This window comes from Pseudophryne corroboree, chromosome 3, assembly GCF_028390025.1.
Source record: "Pseudophryne corroboree isolate aPseCor3 chromosome 3, aPseCor3.hap2, whole genome shotgun sequence".
NCBI classification, from domain to species: domain Eukaryota; kingdom Metazoa; phylum Chordata; class Amphibia; order Anura; family Myobatrachidae; genus Pseudophryne; species Pseudophryne corroboree.
In genome coordinates this window covers 239,038,231-239,055,894 of record NC_086446.1, presented here as the reverse complement: position 1 = coordinate 239,055,894, position 17,664 = coordinate 239,038,231, and the positions used below count along the sequence as shown (strand labels likewise).

The 17,664-nt window shown below is 43.8% G+C and overlaps 1 long non-coding RNA gene and 1 pseudogene across 1 annotated transcript in view; both read right to left on the bottom strand.

Moving 5' to 3' along the window:
* The window catches only part of LOC135057647 (uncharacterized), a 381,527-nt gene that overhangs the window by 41,384 nt on the left and 322,479 nt on the right, over positions 1 to 17,664 (bottom strand). The window contains exon 6 of the long non-coding RNA XR_010244261.1: positions 12,301 to 12,438. This is a non-coding gene — a long non-coding RNA (uncharacterized LOC135057647). The remainder of the gene's footprint in view (positions 1 to 12,300; positions 12,439 to 17,664) is intronic.
* On the bottom strand, positions 1,177 to 1,295 carry LOC134898353 (5S ribosomal RNA; annotated as a pseudogene).

Here is a 17,664-nt window from a genome sequence, read left to right as displayed (position 1 = left end):
AACATAAAGGTCTTATATAAAAGGTAAGGAGTTCTGACTTAACTTAAAATAGGCAAGGGGGTCAATGCAGGGAACCCAACGCGTTTCGTCACACCAGACTTCTTCAAGGGGTAGGGACAGAGTGAAATAGCATGCCTATTTATACCCCTGGCAATACTAGCTCAGGGTTTGTGATGTCATAATTGGTCATGTGATCCAATAAAAACGTTTAACCTAAAAGCAATCAAGGACAATCAATTAAAGCATAGCCTAAAGCACTAGGGGTCACTGTAGATATGTTCTTATTAAAACCGAGTGGTTTATAGGGTGCAAACATTGTTTAAAGTGTTCAAAACCGCTAAAATGTAATGAAGTGCGGCACTTCCGACACACTTCCGGTGAAGGAGGTAGCGCGTCACGTGACTCCGGGTATTTCCGCCCCACTTCCGGTTCGCTAGTGCGCATGCGCCGGCGGCGCTCCTCGTTCACTGCACATGTGCCTGCAGTTTCTCCTAGATAGCAACAGTCTCAGTTCAGGTCTCAATGTAATGTATGTCCCTCCCATCAGGTGCTGCGGCAGCCATATTGTTGGGGAGAAACTCCATAGGAAATATAGGAAATGCGGTTGCCATCTTTAAAGAGTCTTTGGAGACCCAGATATCGTGGCTTTGCGGTATCCATAACAACGGTCCCATGTAAATAAAACAAACAGAGATATATGGTGAAATATATGTACTGGTTTTTCACAGGTACTGGAGACTGCTACATAAGGGGATGATATATCCTAATAGCCCACATAATAAACATTATTTTAACATGCGCAAACGCTGCAACATGTGTGCCTACAAAGTGACAATTCATTTTTAAATTACTGGTGACCAAGTTGTAAACAAAAAAGGGGGGAGGTTATAAGATTATAATTAGATTATAATTAGATTGGTGAGGAAAAAGGGGAAGAACCAGGCGCAGAGTGGTAAAGTAATAAAAGATAAATCTCCGCACAGAGTATATGAAGAAGGTGATGCTGGGAAGGGTATTCATACACAGAGTGAGTGTTCCTCCATAATTAATAAATAATGAATGATTAATAAATACTAAATAATTGGTGAATCATAGGGTGAACCGTGAATAATGTGAACCTAGTTTGTATCAAGTGATAACAGATCGGTCACTAGTTGGCTTGACGTCATTTATCAGTCCTTACAGTACCCGATCTTCCCAGGCAGTCCCCCTCACTGGTACTAGGCAGGCCCGAACACTGCTTAGCTTCCAAGATCGGACGAGATTGGGCGTGCCAGTGTGGTTTGACTGTACGCGAAAGTGGACATCTTAACACCAGAAACCCGATCGCACAATAACACGAGTCCTGGTGATTCATACCTTTAATATAGTGTGAGATGGACACCAAAAACAAGAGCAAGTTGTGGCGAGAAACAAGGAATAAAACAAGGAATGAGGAATGCAAGGAAAATGAGAGGATACAGCACCTCATAAGAAAGGTGCAATCTCATATCCTTCGTTCAGACCCATAGGTTGCAGGGTCTGCAGCTGGAATATCCAGTACATCTCCCTTCTCGAGAGTTTGTTCGCGAGGTCACCTCCTCTCTCTCCCAGACATACATGTTCAATTGCCTTGAACGTGAGATCCTCAGGATTGGAGTTGTGTCGTAACGTGAAATGTCTGGAAACAGTATGGCTCTCCACCTTGTTCTTTATATTCCTTACGTGTTCCTGGATCCTCATTTTTAATGGTCTTTTGGTCTTGCCCACGTACTTCTTCTTGCAAGAGCATTCTAGTAGATAGATCACGGACACAGTATTACAGTTCATGAATTCTTTTATGGTGTACTGCTTCTTGTCCTCCATATCACTGAAGGTTTTCCGATTTGGATGCAAGTATTTGCATACGTTACATTTCCCACACTTGAAAGCACCCACACACTTGGGCATCGGGGTGTTCCTGGTGTGCTTCTCCTTCAACAAACTGGGTGTAAGATGGTCCTTTAGGTTTCTGGATTTCTTGAAGATGAGAACTGGTTCGGGCGGTAGGATGTCCTTAAGTACTGGGTCCATGAGGAGAATGTTCCAGTGGTTCTTGAGCGAATTCCTGATGGTCTTTTCGTGCTGGCTGTAGGTGGTAATGAAAGCAATTGAATCCTTCTTATTGTCTCTTGGTTTGTAACTCAGGAGGTCTTCTCTGTCCACATTCCTTGTCTTTTCTAGGGCTTCCTTAAGAATGGGCCCCGGGTATTCTTTGTCCTTGAACCTTTTGCTGTAAATCTCCAGTTGGTCATCACAGTCCTTGGAACGCGTGCAGTTCCTCTTTATCCTTGAAAACTGTGATGCCGGGATGTTATCCTTCCACTTCTGGAGGTGGTTGCTTTGATAGTGCAAATAGCTGTTCATATCTACCTCTTTGATATAGTTCTTAGTGGTAATGCCTCCATTCTCACCGGTTAAAATCAAGTCCAGATATTCAACCGATTTGTCATTGGTGTTTGAGGTAAAGGTCAAGTTCAGATCATTACTTCCCATCGCACTTAAAAACTAATTAAAAGATTCAACAGTGCCATTCCAAATGATTAAAATGTCATCAATATATCGTCTGTATAGTATCACATTCTCCTTAAAAGCACTAGAACTGTAAACATGTGTTTTTTCCCAACATCCCAAAAATAGATTAGCAAAGCTTGGGACAAAAATCGTCCCCATAACTGTGCGCAGCATTGTAAGTAAAACTGGTTAAGAAACTTAAAATAATTATGGCTGAGGATAAAAAGCATAAGATCACAAATAAAATCTCGGTGGATGGAAGTCAGGTCTGGATCGTTGTCCAAGTATTCCCTGCATGCAGCTATGCCCTTGGAGTGTTCGATGCATGTGTATAAGGATTGGACATCCACTGTCGCCCATATATACATGTCCTTCCATTCCACTGTTCTGAGTATATTGAGTATCGATGTCGTGTCCTTTAGATATGATGGCAATGCTGTCACGTACTTTTTCAAAAAAACATCCACGTACTCTGATAAATTGGAGGTCAGTGAACCTATGCCCGCCACTATTGGTCTACCGGGTGGATTGGTCAGGGATTTATGGATTTTTGGTAGAAAGTAAAAAATGGGGGTGATGGGATTGGATTGCATGAGATACTGGTATTCTTCCTTTGTTACCACGTTGTTCCGTAGGCCATGCAGAAGTATGGTCCTTAGCTCTTCCACAAACGGTTCCTTTGGGTCACCCTGTAGTGGTGTGTAGGAGTTAGTATCTCCCAGCAGTCTTAGTGCCTCTTTTGTGTAGAGGTCATAGTCCATTATAACCAATCCCCCCCTTTGTCAGCCTGCTTTATGACTATGTTGTTGTTTTTCTGTAGTTTTTTCAGGGCTTCGCATTCACGGTTCCCCAAGTTCCTTCCCTCAGCCGGTTTCTGTTCAGTGTCACATATGTCCTTTTTTACCATATCATAAAAGATACTGACGTTGCTTCCCTTGAACTCCAGAGGGTAATACTTTGATGTTGGTTTGAGGCCAGACTTGGAACGCTCCTCATAATTGTTTATGACAGCATCTTCTTTACGCAAGAAATGTCTCTTTAAAGTTAGTTTTCTCACAAATTTATTTAAATCAATAAAAGTCTTGAATTTATTCAAACCACTCGTTGGTGCAAAAGACAGACCTTTGCTGAGGAGTGTTACCTCTGGTTCCGTTAGAATGTGCTTAGATAAGTTAAAAATGCCTTTGTCCCGTGGTTCGGCTACTGCAGATTTCTTCTTTTCTGGTCTCTCTCTCCTATTGCCCCGTTTTCCTCTTCTTCTGAGAGCCTTTTTTTCATGGGAGATGCCTGTCTGCTCCAGGAACACGTAAGGAATATAAAGAACAAGGTGGAGAGCCATACTGTTTCCAGACATTTCACGTTACGACACAACTCCAATCCTGAGGATCTCACGTTCAAGGCAATTGAACATGTATGTCTGGAAGAGAGAGGAGGTGACCTCGCGAACAAACTTTCGAGAAGGGAGATGTACTGGATATTCCAGCTGCAGACCCTGCAACCTATGGGTCTGAACGAAGGATATGAGATTGCACCTTTCTTATGAGGTGCTGTTTCCTCTCATTTTCCTTGCATTCCTCATTCCTTGTTTTATTCCTTGTTTCTCGCCACAACTTGCTCTTGTTTTTGTGTCCATCTCACACTATATTAAAGGTATGAATTACCAGGACTCAAGTGTTATTGTGCGATCGGGTTTCTGGTGTTAAGATGTCTACTTTCGCGTACAGTCAAACCACACTGGCACGCCCAATCTCGTCCGATCTTGGAAGCTAAGCAGTGTTCGGGCCTGCCTAGTACCAGTGAGGGGAACTGCCTGGGAAGATCGGGTACTGTAAGGACTGATAAATGACGTCAAGCCAACTAGTGACCGATCTGTTATCACTTGATACAAACTAGGTTCACATTATTCACGGTTCACCCTATGATTCACCAATTATTTAGTATTTATTAATTATTAATCATTCATTCATTATTTATTAATTATGGAGGAACACTCACTCTGTGTATGAATACCCTTCCCAGCATCACCTTCTTCATATACTCTGTGCGGAGATTTATCTTTTATTACTTTACCACTCTGCGCCTGGTTCTTCCCCTTTTTCCTCACCAATCTAATTATAATCTAATTATAATCTTATAACCTCCCCCCTTTTTTGTTTACAACTTGGTCACCAGTAATTCAAAAATGAATTGTCACATGTTGCAGCGTTTGCGCATGTTAAAATAATGTTTATTATGTGGGCTATTAGGATATATCATCCCCTTATGTAGCAGTCTCCAGTACCTGTGAAAAACCAGTACATATATTTCACCATATATCTCTGTTTGTTTTATTTACATGGGACCGTTGTTATGGATACCGCAAAGCCACGATATCTGGGTCTCCAAAGACTCCTTAAAGATGGCCACCGCATTTCCTATATTTCCTATGGAGATTCTCCCCAACAATATGGCTGCCGCAGCACCTGATGGGAGGGACATACATTACATTGAGACCTGAACTGAGACTGTTGCTATCTAGGAGAAACTGCAGGCACATGCGCAGTGAACGAGGAGCGCCGCCGGCGCATGCCCACTAGCGAACCGGAAGTGGGGCGGAAATACCCGGAGTCACGTGACTCGCTACCTCCGTCACCGGAAGTGTGGCGGAAGTGCCGCACTTCATTACATTTTAGCGGTTTTGAACACTTTAAACAATGTTTGCACCCTATAAACCACTCGGTGTTAATAAGAACATATCTACAGTGACCCCTAGTGCTTTAGGCTATGCTTTGATTGATTGTCCTTGATTGCTTTTAGGTTAAACGTTTTTATTGGATCACATGACCAATTATGACATCACAAACCCTGAGCTAGTATTGCCAGGGGTATAAATTAGAGATGAGCGCCTGAAATTTTTCGGGTTTTGTGTTTTGGTTTTGGGTTCGGTTCCGCGGCCGTGTTTTGGGTTCGAACGCGTTTTGGCAAAACCTCACTGAATTTTTTTTGTCGGATTCGGGTGTGTTTTGGATTCGGGTGTTTTTTTCAAAAAACACTAAAAAACAGCTTAAATCATAGAATTTGGGGGTCATTTTGATCCCAAAGTATTATTAACCTCAAAAACCATAATTTACACTCATTTTCAGTCTATTCTGAATACCTCACACCTCACAATATTATTTTTAGTCCTAAAATGTGCACCGAGGTCGCTGTGTGAGTAAGATAAGCGACCCTAGTGGCCGACACAAACACCGGGCCCATCTAGGAGTGGCACTGCAGTGTCACGCAGGATGTCCCTTCCAAAAAACCCTCCCCAAACAGCACATGACGCAAAGAAAAAAAGAGGCGCAATGAGGTAGCTGTGTGAGTAAGATTAGCGACCCTAGTGGCCGACACAAACACCGGGCCCATCTAGGAGTGGCACTGCAGTGTCACGCAGGATGGCCCTTCCAAAAAACCCTCCCCAAACAGCACATGACGCAAAGAAAAAAAGAGGCGCAATGAGGTAGCTGTGTGAGTAAGATTAGCGACCCTAGTGGCCGACACAAACACCGGGCCCATCTAGGAGTGGCACTGCAGTGTCACGCAGGATGTCCCTTCCAAAAAACCCTCCCCAAACAGCACATGACGCAAAGAAAAAAGAGGCGCAATGAGGTAGCTGTGTGAGTAAGATTAGCGACCCTAGTGGCCGACACAAACACCGGGCCCATCTAGGAGTGGCACTGCAGTGTCACGCAGGATGTCCCTTCCAAAAAACCCTCCCCAAACAGCACATGACGCAAAGAAAAAAAGAGGCGCAATGAGGTAGCTGACTGTGTGAGTAAGATTAGCGACCCTAGTGGCCGACACAAACACCGGGCCCATTTAGGAGTGGCACTGCAGTGTCACGCAGGATGTCCCTTCCAAAAAACCCTCCCCAATCAGCACATGATGCAAAGAAAAAGAAAAGAAAAAAGAGGTGCAAGATGGAATTGTCCTTGGGCCCTCCCACCCACCCTTATGTTGTATAAACAAAACAGGACATGCACACTTTAACCAACCCATCATTTCAGTGACTGGGTCTGCCACACGACTGTGACTGATATGACGGGTTGGTTTGGACCCCCCCCAAAAAAGAAGCAATTAATCTCTCCTTGCACAAACTGGCTCTACAGAGGCAAGATGTCCACCTCATCATCACCCTCCGATATATCACCGTGTACATCCCCCTCCTCACAGATTATCAATTCGTCCCCACTGGAATCCACCATCTCAGCTCCCTGTGTACTTTGTGGAGGCAATTGCTGCTGGTCAATGTCTCCGCGGAGGAATTGATTATAATTCATTTTAATGAACATCATCTTCTCCACATTTTCTGGATGTAACCTCGTACGCCGATTGCTGACAAGGTGAGCGGCGGCACTAAACACTCTTTCGGAGTACACACTTGTGGGAGGGCAACTTAGGTAGAATAAAGCCAGTTTGTGCAAGGGCCTCCAAATTGCCTCTTTTTCCTGCCAGTATAAGTACGGACTGTGTGACGTGCCTACTTGGATGCGGTCACTCATATAATCCTCCACCATTCTATCAATGTTGAGAGAATCATATGCAGTGACAGTAGACGACATGTCCGTAATCGTTGTCAGGTCCTTCAGTCCGGACCAGATGTCAGCATCAGCAGTCGCTCCAGACTGCCCTGCATCACCGCCAGCGGGTGGGCTCGGAATTCTGAGCCTTTTCCTCGCACCCCCAGTTGCGGGAGAATGTGAAGGAGGAGATGTTGACAGGTCGCGTTCCGCTTGACTTGACAATTTTGTCACCAGCAGGTCTTTCAACCCCAGCAGACTTGTGTCTGCCGGAAAGAGAGATCCAAGGTAGGCTTTAAATCTAGGATCGAGCACGGTGGCCAAAATGTAGTGCTCTGATTTCAACAGATTGACCACCCGTGAATCCTTGTTAAGCGAATTAAGGGCTCCATCCACAAGTCCCACATGCCTAGCGGAATCGCTCCGTGTTAGCTCCTCCTTCAATGTCTCCAGCTTCTTCTGCAAAAGCCTGATGAGGGGAATGACCTGACTCAGGCTGGCAGTGTCTGAACTGACTTCACGTGTGGCAAGTTCAAAGGGCATCAGAACCTTGCACAACGTTGAAATCATTCTCCACTGCGCTTGAGACAGGTGCATTCCACCTACTATATCGTGCTCAATTGTATAGGCTTGAATGGCCTTTTGCTGCTCCTCCAACCTCTGAAGCATATAGAGGGTTGAATTCCACCTCGTTACCACTTCTTGCTTCAGATGATGGCAGGGCAGGTTCAGTAGTTTTTGGTGGTGCTCCAGTCTTCTGTACGTGGTGCCTGTACGCCGAAAGTGTCCCGCAATTCTTCTGGCCACCGACAGCATCTCTTGCACGCCCCTGTCGTTTTTTAAAAAATTCTGCACCACCAAATTCAAGGTGTGTGCAAAACATGGGACGTGCTGGAATTTGCCCATATTTAATGCACACACAATATTGCTGGCGTTGTCCGATGCCACAAATCCACAGGAGAGTCCAATTGGGGTAAGCCATTCCGCGATGATCTTCCTCAGTTGCCGTAAGAGGTTTTCAGCTGTGTGCGTATTCTGGAAAGCGGTGATACAAAGCGTAGCCTGCCTAGGAAAGAGTTGGCGTTTGCGAGATGCTGCTACTGGTGCCGCCGCTGCTGTTCTTGCGGCGGGAGTCCATACATCTACCCAGTGGGCTGTCACAGTCATATAGTCCTGACCCTGCCCTGCTCCACTTGTCCACATGTCCGTGGTTAAGTGGACATTGGGTACAGCTGCATTTTTTAGGACACTGGTGACTCTTTTTCTGAGGTCTGTGTACATTTTCGGTATCGCCTGCCTAGAGAAATGGAACCTAGATGGTATTTGGTACCGGGGACATAGTACCTCCAACAAGTCTCTAGTTGGCTCTGCAGTAATGATGGATACCGGAACCACGTTTCTCACCACCCAGGATGCCAAGGCCTCAGTTATCCGCTTTGCAGTAGGATGACTGCTGTGATATTTCATCTTCCTCGCAAAGGACTGTTGAACAGTCAATTGCTTACTGGAAGTAGTACAAGTGGGCTTTCGACTTCCCCTCTGGGATGACCATCGACTCCCAGCAGCAACAACAGCAGCGCCAGCAGCAGTAGGCGTTACACGCAAGGATGCATCGGAGGAATCCCAGGCAGGAGAGGAATCGTGAGAATTGCCAGTGACATGGCCTGCAGGACTATTGGCATTCCTGGGGAAGGAGGAAATTGACACTGAGGGAGTTGGTGGGGTGGTTTGCGTGAGCTTGGTTACAAGAGGAAGGGATTTACTGGTCAGTGGACTGCTTCCGCTGTCACCCTAAGTTTTTGAACTTGTCACTGACTTATTATGAATGCGCTGCAGGTGACGTATAAGGGAGGATGTTCCGAGGTGGTTAACGTCCTTACCCCTACTTATTACAGCTTGACAAAGGGAACACACGGCTTGACACCTGTTGTCCGCATTTCTGGTGAAATACCTCCACACCGAAGAGCTGATTTTTTTGGTATTTTCACCTGGCATGTCAACGGCCATATTCCTCCCACGGACAACAGGTGTCTCCCCGGGTGCCTGACTTAAACAAACCACCTCACCATCAGAATCCTCCTGGTCAATTTCCTCCCCAGCGCCAGCAACACCCATATCCTCCTCATCCTGGTGTACTTCAACACTGACATCTTCAATCTGACTATCAGGAACTGGACTGCGGGTGCTCCTTCCAGCACTTGCAGGGGGTGTGCAAATGGTGGAAGGCGCATGCTCTTCACGTCCAGTGTTGGGAAGGTCAGGCATCGCAACCGACACAATTGGACTCTCCTTGTGGATTTGGGATTTCGAAGAATGCACAGTTCTTTGCTGTGCTGCTTTTGCCAGCTTGAGTCTTTTCATTTTTCTAGCGAGAGGCTGAGTGCTTCCATCCTCATGTGAAGCTGAACCACTAGCCATGAACATAGGCCAGGGCCTCAGCCGTTCCTTGCCACTCCGTGTCGTAAATGGCATATTGGCAAGTTTACGCTTCTCCTCCGACAATTTTATTTTAGGTTTTGGAGTCCTTTTTTTTCTGATATTTGGTGTTTTGGATTTGACATGCTCTGTACTATGACATTGGGCATCGGCCTTGGCAGACGACGTTGCTGGCATTTCATCGTCTCGGCCATGACTAGTGGCAGCAGCTTCAGCACGAGGTGGAAGTGGATCTTGATCTTTCCCTAATTTTGGAACCTCAACATTTTTGTTCTCCATATTTTAATAGGCACAACTAAAAGGCACCTCAGGTAAACAATGGAGATGGATACTAGTATACAATTATGGACTGCCTGCCGAGTGCAGACACAGAGGTAGCCACAGCCGTGAACTACCGTACTGTACTGTGTCTGCTGCTAATATAGACTGGTTGATAAAGAGATGTCTATGTAACTATGTATGTATAAAGAAGAAAGAAAAAAAAACCACGGTTAGGTGGTATACAATTATGGACGGACTGCCTGCCGAGTGCAGACACAGAGGTAGCCACAGCCGTGAACTACCGTACTGTACTGTGTCTGCTGCTAATAATATAGACTGGTTGATAAAGAGATGTCGTAGTAGTATGTATGTATAAAGAAGAAAGAAAAAAAAACCACGGTTAGGTGGTATACAATTATGGACGGACTGCCTGCCGAGTGCAGACACAGAGGTAGCCACAGCCGTGAACTACCGTACTGTACTGTGTCTGCTGCTAATATAGACTGGTTGATAAAGAGATGTCTATGTAACTATGTATGTATAAAGAAGAAAGAAAAAAAAACCACGGTTAGGTGGTATACAATTATGGACGGACTGCCTGCCGAGTGCAGACACAGAGGTAGCCACAGCCGTGAACTACCGTACTGTACTGTGTCTGCTGCTAATATAGACTGGTTGATAAAGAGATGTCGTAGTAGTATGTATGTATAAAGAAGAAAAAAAAACCACGGTTAGGTGGTATACAATTATGGACGGACTGCCTGCCGAGTGCAGACACAGAGGTAGCCACAGCCGTGAACTACCGTACTGTGTCTGCTGCGACTGGATGATAAATGATATAAAAAATATATATATATCACTACTGCAGCCGGACAGGTATATATTATATATTATATAATGACGGACCTGCTGGACACTGTCTGTCAGCAGAATGAGTTTTATTTTTATAGAATAAAAAAAACAACAACACACAAGTGAAGTCACACGACGAGTGTTTAACTTTTTCAGGCAATCACAATATAAGTATACTACTAACTATACTGGTGGTCAGTGTGGTCAGGTCACTGGTCAGTCACACTGGCAGTGGCACTCCTGCAGCAAAAGTGTGCACTGTTTAATTTTAATATAATATTATGTACTCCTGGCTCCTGCTATAACCTATAACTGGCACTGCAGTGCTCCCCAGTCTCCCCCACAATTATAAGCTGTGTGAGCTGAGCAGTCAGACAGATATATAATATATATAGATGATGCAGCACACTGGGCTGAGCCTGAGCAGTGCACACAGATATGGTATGTGACTGAGTCACTGTGTGTATCGCTTATTTCAGGCAGAGAACGGATATATTAAATAAACTGCACTGTCTGGTGGTCACTCACTATATAATATTATGTACTCCTGGCTCCTGCTATAACCTATAACTGGCACTGCAGTGCTCCCCAGTCTCCCCCACAATTATAAGCTGTGTGAGCTGAGCAGTCAGACAGATATATAATATATATAGATGATGCAGCACACTGGGCTGAGCCTGAGCAGTGCACACAGATATGGTATGTGACTGAGTCACTGTGTGTATCGCTTTTTTCAGGCAGAGAACGGATATATTAAATAAACTGCACTGTCTGGTGGTCACTCACTAGTAAACTCTCTGCACTCTCTACACTTCTACAGTACTCCTCCTAGTCCTAAGCTCCAGTAAATCTCTCTCTCTTATAATCTAAATGGAGAGGACGCCAGCCACGTCCTCTCCCTATCAATCTCAATGCACGTGTGAAAATGGCGGCGACGCGCGGCTCCTTATATAGAATCCGAGTCTCGCGATAGAATCCGAGCCTCGCGAGAATCCGACAGCGTCATGATGACGTTCGGGCGCGCTCGGGTTAACCGAGCAAGGCGGGAAGATCCGAGTCGCTCGGACCCGTAAAAAAAAAACCATGAAGTTCGGGCGGGTTCGGATTCAGAGAAACCGAACCCGCTCATCTCTAGTATAAATAGGCATGCTATTTCACTCTGTCCCTACCCCTTGAAGAAGTCTGGTGTGACGAAACGCGTTGGGTTCCCTGCATTGACCCCCTTGCCTATTTTAAGTTAAGTCAGAACTCCTTACCTTTTATATAAGACCTTTATGTTTTTATCAATATGTGGAAAACTTTTATGTTTTATCCCATTTTTTATGTGTTATTAAAAAACTGTTTGTTCAATTTTATATATTTTTTGGCTCCTAAATTATAAGTTTTAGCATTTGCATATTTAAACAACACTAGTCACCGGTACCCTTATCCCCCCCACTCTACACACACACATATATATATATATATATATATAATTCTCGTCCAGCACTCCTAATTGCTGATAATACAGCTTGCTCCGGTGCCTTGCCTTCCAGAACAATATAGATACCCCCACACAGCTGACACTCACGGAGACTGAATAAAAGACTGACACAGTTGCTTATGCCAAGTTTTCAGGGCTAAACCCTTTTATCAAGACTAACTGTACAAAACACACAAACAAATATAAGTACATTACCAGAGTCACCTCGTGCATGGACGGTCCACTGCGCTCCAGGAGACCCGGTGACATCATTGGCGTGCGCCGGCGACCTTGCATCCCCAGGGGCCGTGGTCCAGAAGCAGTGAATAAAATCACCATGGTAACCAAGCAGAGCTGAAAAATACATACAAATCAATGCGGATGAAAACCTCTCACATACAACACACTGTGCGCAGGTGTGATAGAAGGCTATGTATCACTGATGTATCATCTGACTTTACTTATAATATAAACGTCCTGCGGACCCTATATAGAACAATCTACTATTGGGTGACTGTATTGGGCTTAATGTGCACCATAGATAGCTAGTTTAATCAGATTCCCCTGGAAAAACCAGGTGCTGTATACATATGGATGGTTCACTAACGTTAAAGTCAACGTGGTACAGACTGAACAAACTCATGATATAACGTGTGTAAAGCAGCAAAGGTGATATGTAAAAAATAACTAGGAGCAATATGGTGATGAATCCAATCTAATGTCCTAAATACGGTCTATCTATAAGACCCTGTATACACTGTAACTTTGCTGCCAGTCTATATACCTGATTATGCATCAAACAAAAGCCCAATAGCTAAGGATCATAGCATATACCATTAATATTATATGGAAGACTGCAGTACTGAGACTTCATTGAAACCAGAACATGTCATAGATAACATGTAAAATAATATCACAGAAAACATGTAAATGAATGCATGTCATTCAGACCAAATGGTTTAACTGTTTGCAATGTATGAATCCATTGCGCTTCTTTTTGAAGTAGGAAACGTCCTCAGTACCCACACCTGACATTTTCAAGGACCCCATCAATGATTTTATAAGGAATTGACGCCAGACTATGTTGAAGTGCCTTAAAGTGACGGGCTACCGGTTGATCAGATCCACGTCCCTCTAGTGCTGCTCGTATACTTGACCGATGGAGTGCAATCCTCTCTTTAAATTGGCGGATGGTTTTGCCTATGTAGAGGAGCCCACAGGGGCATTTAATATAATATATTACACATCGGCTTGAGCAGGTGAAAGGGTATGCTATGTTGATTTTTTTGCCCGATCTTGGATGGTAGAAAAATTCCCTGGTCTCCAGGCTGCTGCACGTCATGCACTTATAAATACCTGCCTTCCGTGATAGGAAATGTGTAGGTGCTGGTGGCCTGATGTTGGAGATGTCATTATGCACAATGGTATCCTTGATGTTGCCTCCTCTGCAATAGGCAGGTAAAATGGAAGTCTTTTTGAAATTGGGTAACAACTTGTCCTGCGAGACGATCGGCCAAATCTGCTTTGCTGTTTTCATTGCATCACTACTGATGGTAGAATAATCCTGAGGCCAAACGATACAATTGGGATCACTAATTCTATAGTTTTTTTTGTAATAAACTAAGTCATACGGTCGTGTTGTAGGACCCTTTCCTTAGCCTTTTTCAGATATTGCCATTTGTAGCCTCTAGTAAGGAACTTGCGGGCCGATCACTGTAAATGCGAAAAATTCTCATATATTGTGAATATGGTAAACCCCACTTCAATGCTGGAGGGTGATGGCTATTGGCATGTATAGTGGTGTTTCTGTCCTATCTTTAACAAATAGAGTGGTGTGCAAGTGGTGGTGAATATCCCGTTTAATAGCAACGTCCAGATAATCTATCTCCTCATAATTGGTAGTAAAAGTGAATTTGATGGCAGAATCCAGTGTGTTAATTTCTTGCATGGGACAGACAAAACTTTCCTCTGTGCCGGCCCACAATATAAATATATATACACACACATATATATATACAGTGCATCTGGAAAGTATTCACAGCGCTTCACTAAGAACGCTGATGCATGGATGTGACTGAATGTACCAAGTATGCCCAGTTCGAATCTTTTATTCAGATGTCTTCTTAATTTTTCGACCTTTTCAGATCACCCCAACGGGAGCCTGTGGATATACCCTCTCACCAAAAAGAGTCACCCAAAGAATTTTTGAGAGAATCAATTAGTATAAGACACCAGACAATTTATTATACAGGTTCAGCGGATTCATACAGCTATGCCTGAGGATTGAATTAAATAAAAAACGTTGTATTGTCAAATGTGAAAAAGTGGTGAGTGCCCTTGCATTCGGTGGATATGGATATTTCCTGTGGAGGAATAATTAAGGAAGCACCCTGCATGCTGAATTAAAGTCGAAGGATGGTGCATCTATGCAAATTTGTGTGTGTATATATATATATATATATATATATAATTGTTTAATTTATTTTATTTTATTTTCTTCACGGGGGAGGGGGCTGCCTTTTTTTGTCAGTCTCGGGCCCCACAATTTCTGATGGCAGCCCTGGCACAGTGAAAATAAAAACACTGGTGGTTTACAAGAAAATGTTCTTGGTAATTAATGTTCAACTCCTTTTTTAATACATTGGTTTCGGTCTTGATTTTGATTTTGTGTGAGGCCGAAAGATGAACTATACCAATTATCAACACAGTGCATAAACAGTACATATCTCACTACTTATATTATTATTTACATATAAGTCTAGAGAGACCAGGGTGCGGGCATGTGGGGCACCCATTACATGGCCAGACTGCAGCCAATCAGAGAATAGACATTTAGAATAAATGTCATGTGGTTTCCTAATAGATGTATTTTGTGTTTATTGCTAAGAAGAATACAACAGTGTTGCCTGGATTTGTAAATTAAACCAATGCAGAAGGCATAAATGAATGAGTTCTGAATTTAGGGCTCCAATGTATGAGCAAATTTAGTTACACTTCACTGATGCCAGTGTGAGATGGACCAGCATGCCTCTATTAATACCAGCCAGTGGATTAGCATTTCTGTATACTTGTCAGCCAGCAGTAGATTGTGCCAGTGTAAACACATTATCATCAGCCACTGTGCCAAACGTGCAGCTAGCCAGGATGAGCTAGGCCCCTTGGGACTGCCTTTTGCTGCACTCTCCAAACAACCGCCAAGGCAGTTCTGGATAAGGCCCAAATGAGAACAGGTGTTCTAAATTGACTGTCTGCAATAAGTTTCAATACTTAATTACAGTGAAAAGATCAGGTACAATATAAAATCTTGTATACACAATTATCAATTATTTACACTATTACGCACCTCTTGATCTGAACCTACCAGTCCAGGTTCCAACCAACACAAAAAAATATTTGAGAAGATATATACCGAGAACCCTGCACTCTCCTTAGTAATTTCATTCACCTTAATACGGAGAGTGTGGGTTCTCAGTATATATATATATATTTCAGCAGGTTGTCACAGCCCACTGCACCCGAACCTGGGGGTGGGGAGTACATGAGTCCACCCCTTTTCTGGGAATGGTGAGTGCAGTGGATTCCTGTATGAGTTTAATAGGGTTAATTTCTAATTGGCCCATTTGTGATCATAGCTCTTTAATGCACCCCTTTCTAAACTCATTTACTTTAAACCTGTGTCAGCTGCACCTTTTGGTGCGTTGGTGACTATCTCACTTTTAAAGCCATAAGTTAGTTGGTGAGCTTTAAACCAGGTAAGTACATTTTCTCCTATAAGATAGAGGTTGCCAGGTTCTCAAAAAATATATGTGAAAATGTATGTGATAGAGTAGGACTTGCAGTGAAATGGGGTCCCTTGATGTGGGCTGCAAGCTTAAATGCATTGTACAGTTCATAAACGAAAACCCCATTGTTTGTCCAGTTGTGTATTAAGGTGAAATAAATTATTAAGGAGAGTGCGGGGTTCTCGTATATGTATATTTGAGCAGGTGGTCACAGCCCACTGCACTCCAACCTGGGGGTGGGGAGTACATGAGTGCACCCCTTTCCTGGGAATGGCAAGTGTGGTGGATTCCTGTATGTATGTATATATACCTGCAAGGGGATGAGGCACAAAGAAGTACAGAAGGTGGGGAAAGTAGGGGAGAAACTATCCTCTTCTGGTTGGGGTAGATGGAAAATTTTGGCCTGTATATGTTATTCTAATAAATATATAATGAAATGTAAAATAAGCAGTCAAGTGAGACCAATATGGCAAAATAATTTAGTTTTTTAGACCATAAAATAAGAAAAGATTAACTTAAATTTACCCCATGATTCTGTATTAATTTTAGTTGTTAGAAATTCTTGAAATACTGTAGGCGGCAGGTCATGTGGACCAAAACATACTACGGGACATCCTCTGCAAGTCCAGGAGCAAGGGCATGGGCATTCCTGACATCAGACAACACTATTTTTTGCTGCACAACTCATCTAGTGTGTCTTGTGGGTCTGATAGGGTCTAGTCTATAAATCAACGCCAACTTGCTTGGCTTCTGTTCTGCCTCCTCCTTTCTGTTGCTCCCACGAGCCCACTGTCCAAGATCGTCTCTCTGAAAATCGAATGAATCACGCTTTAGAAATCTGGATCAGGCTAATTATTGTGCCATAGCCTCTTTTCCATATTCTCTCAAACCACTTTTTAATCACAAAGACTTTCTGCCTTGTCACTCTATTGCATTATTTGAGCCACTGTTGAAAGGCAGTATAGGATTGCTTATGCATCCTACTCACAAACTTTCTTTTTCTTCACTTTCAGAATTTTATTCCAGTTGAGACACTTTTCATAATGTTTCTAAGAAACTTCTAACACACAGAAAAAGTCTATGCTATTATATAGGTGATATTATGTCCCAACTAGACTTTATAAAATTAACTCATCCATATCCAAGAGCTGTTGAAGAGGCTCTGCATCAGATGGCTTTTTAATGCACAGGTGGTAGCACTGTCTTAAGATCTGCTCCTTCTTGGCGGATATTGAGAACCTGATTACTCCCCTACTTGGCATTAATGTCCTGTTCTCGCCTAGGTTCTTGCTGCTGGGGTATTTATAATGGGTTCAGTGTGTGGTGCACACGGCCTCTGAGTCCAGGAGGGCCCACACAACCCCCACTGTTTGGAAACTTTCCCAACAAAGATCCAAGCCAGCAGCAGCATCACTGCAGAAATCATTGGGAAAATGGCACCGTGGCTATTTTCCTGACAGTTGCGCATGCAGCCCCCCAAAGAAATGCCACCCCACACCATTACTGACCCACTGCCAAACCGGTAATGCTGGAGGATGTTGCAGGCAGCAGAACGTTCTCCTTGGCGTCTCCAGACTCTGTCACGTCTGTCACATGTGCTCAGTGAGAACCTGCTTTCATCTGTGAAGAGCACAGGGCGCCAGTGGCGAATTTGCCAATCTTGGTGTTCTCTGGCAAATGCCAAATGTCCTGCACGGTGTTGGGCTGTAAGCACAACCCCCACCTGTGGACGTCGGGCCCTCATACCACCCTCATGGAGTCTGTTTCTGATCGTCTGAGTAGACACATGCACATTTGT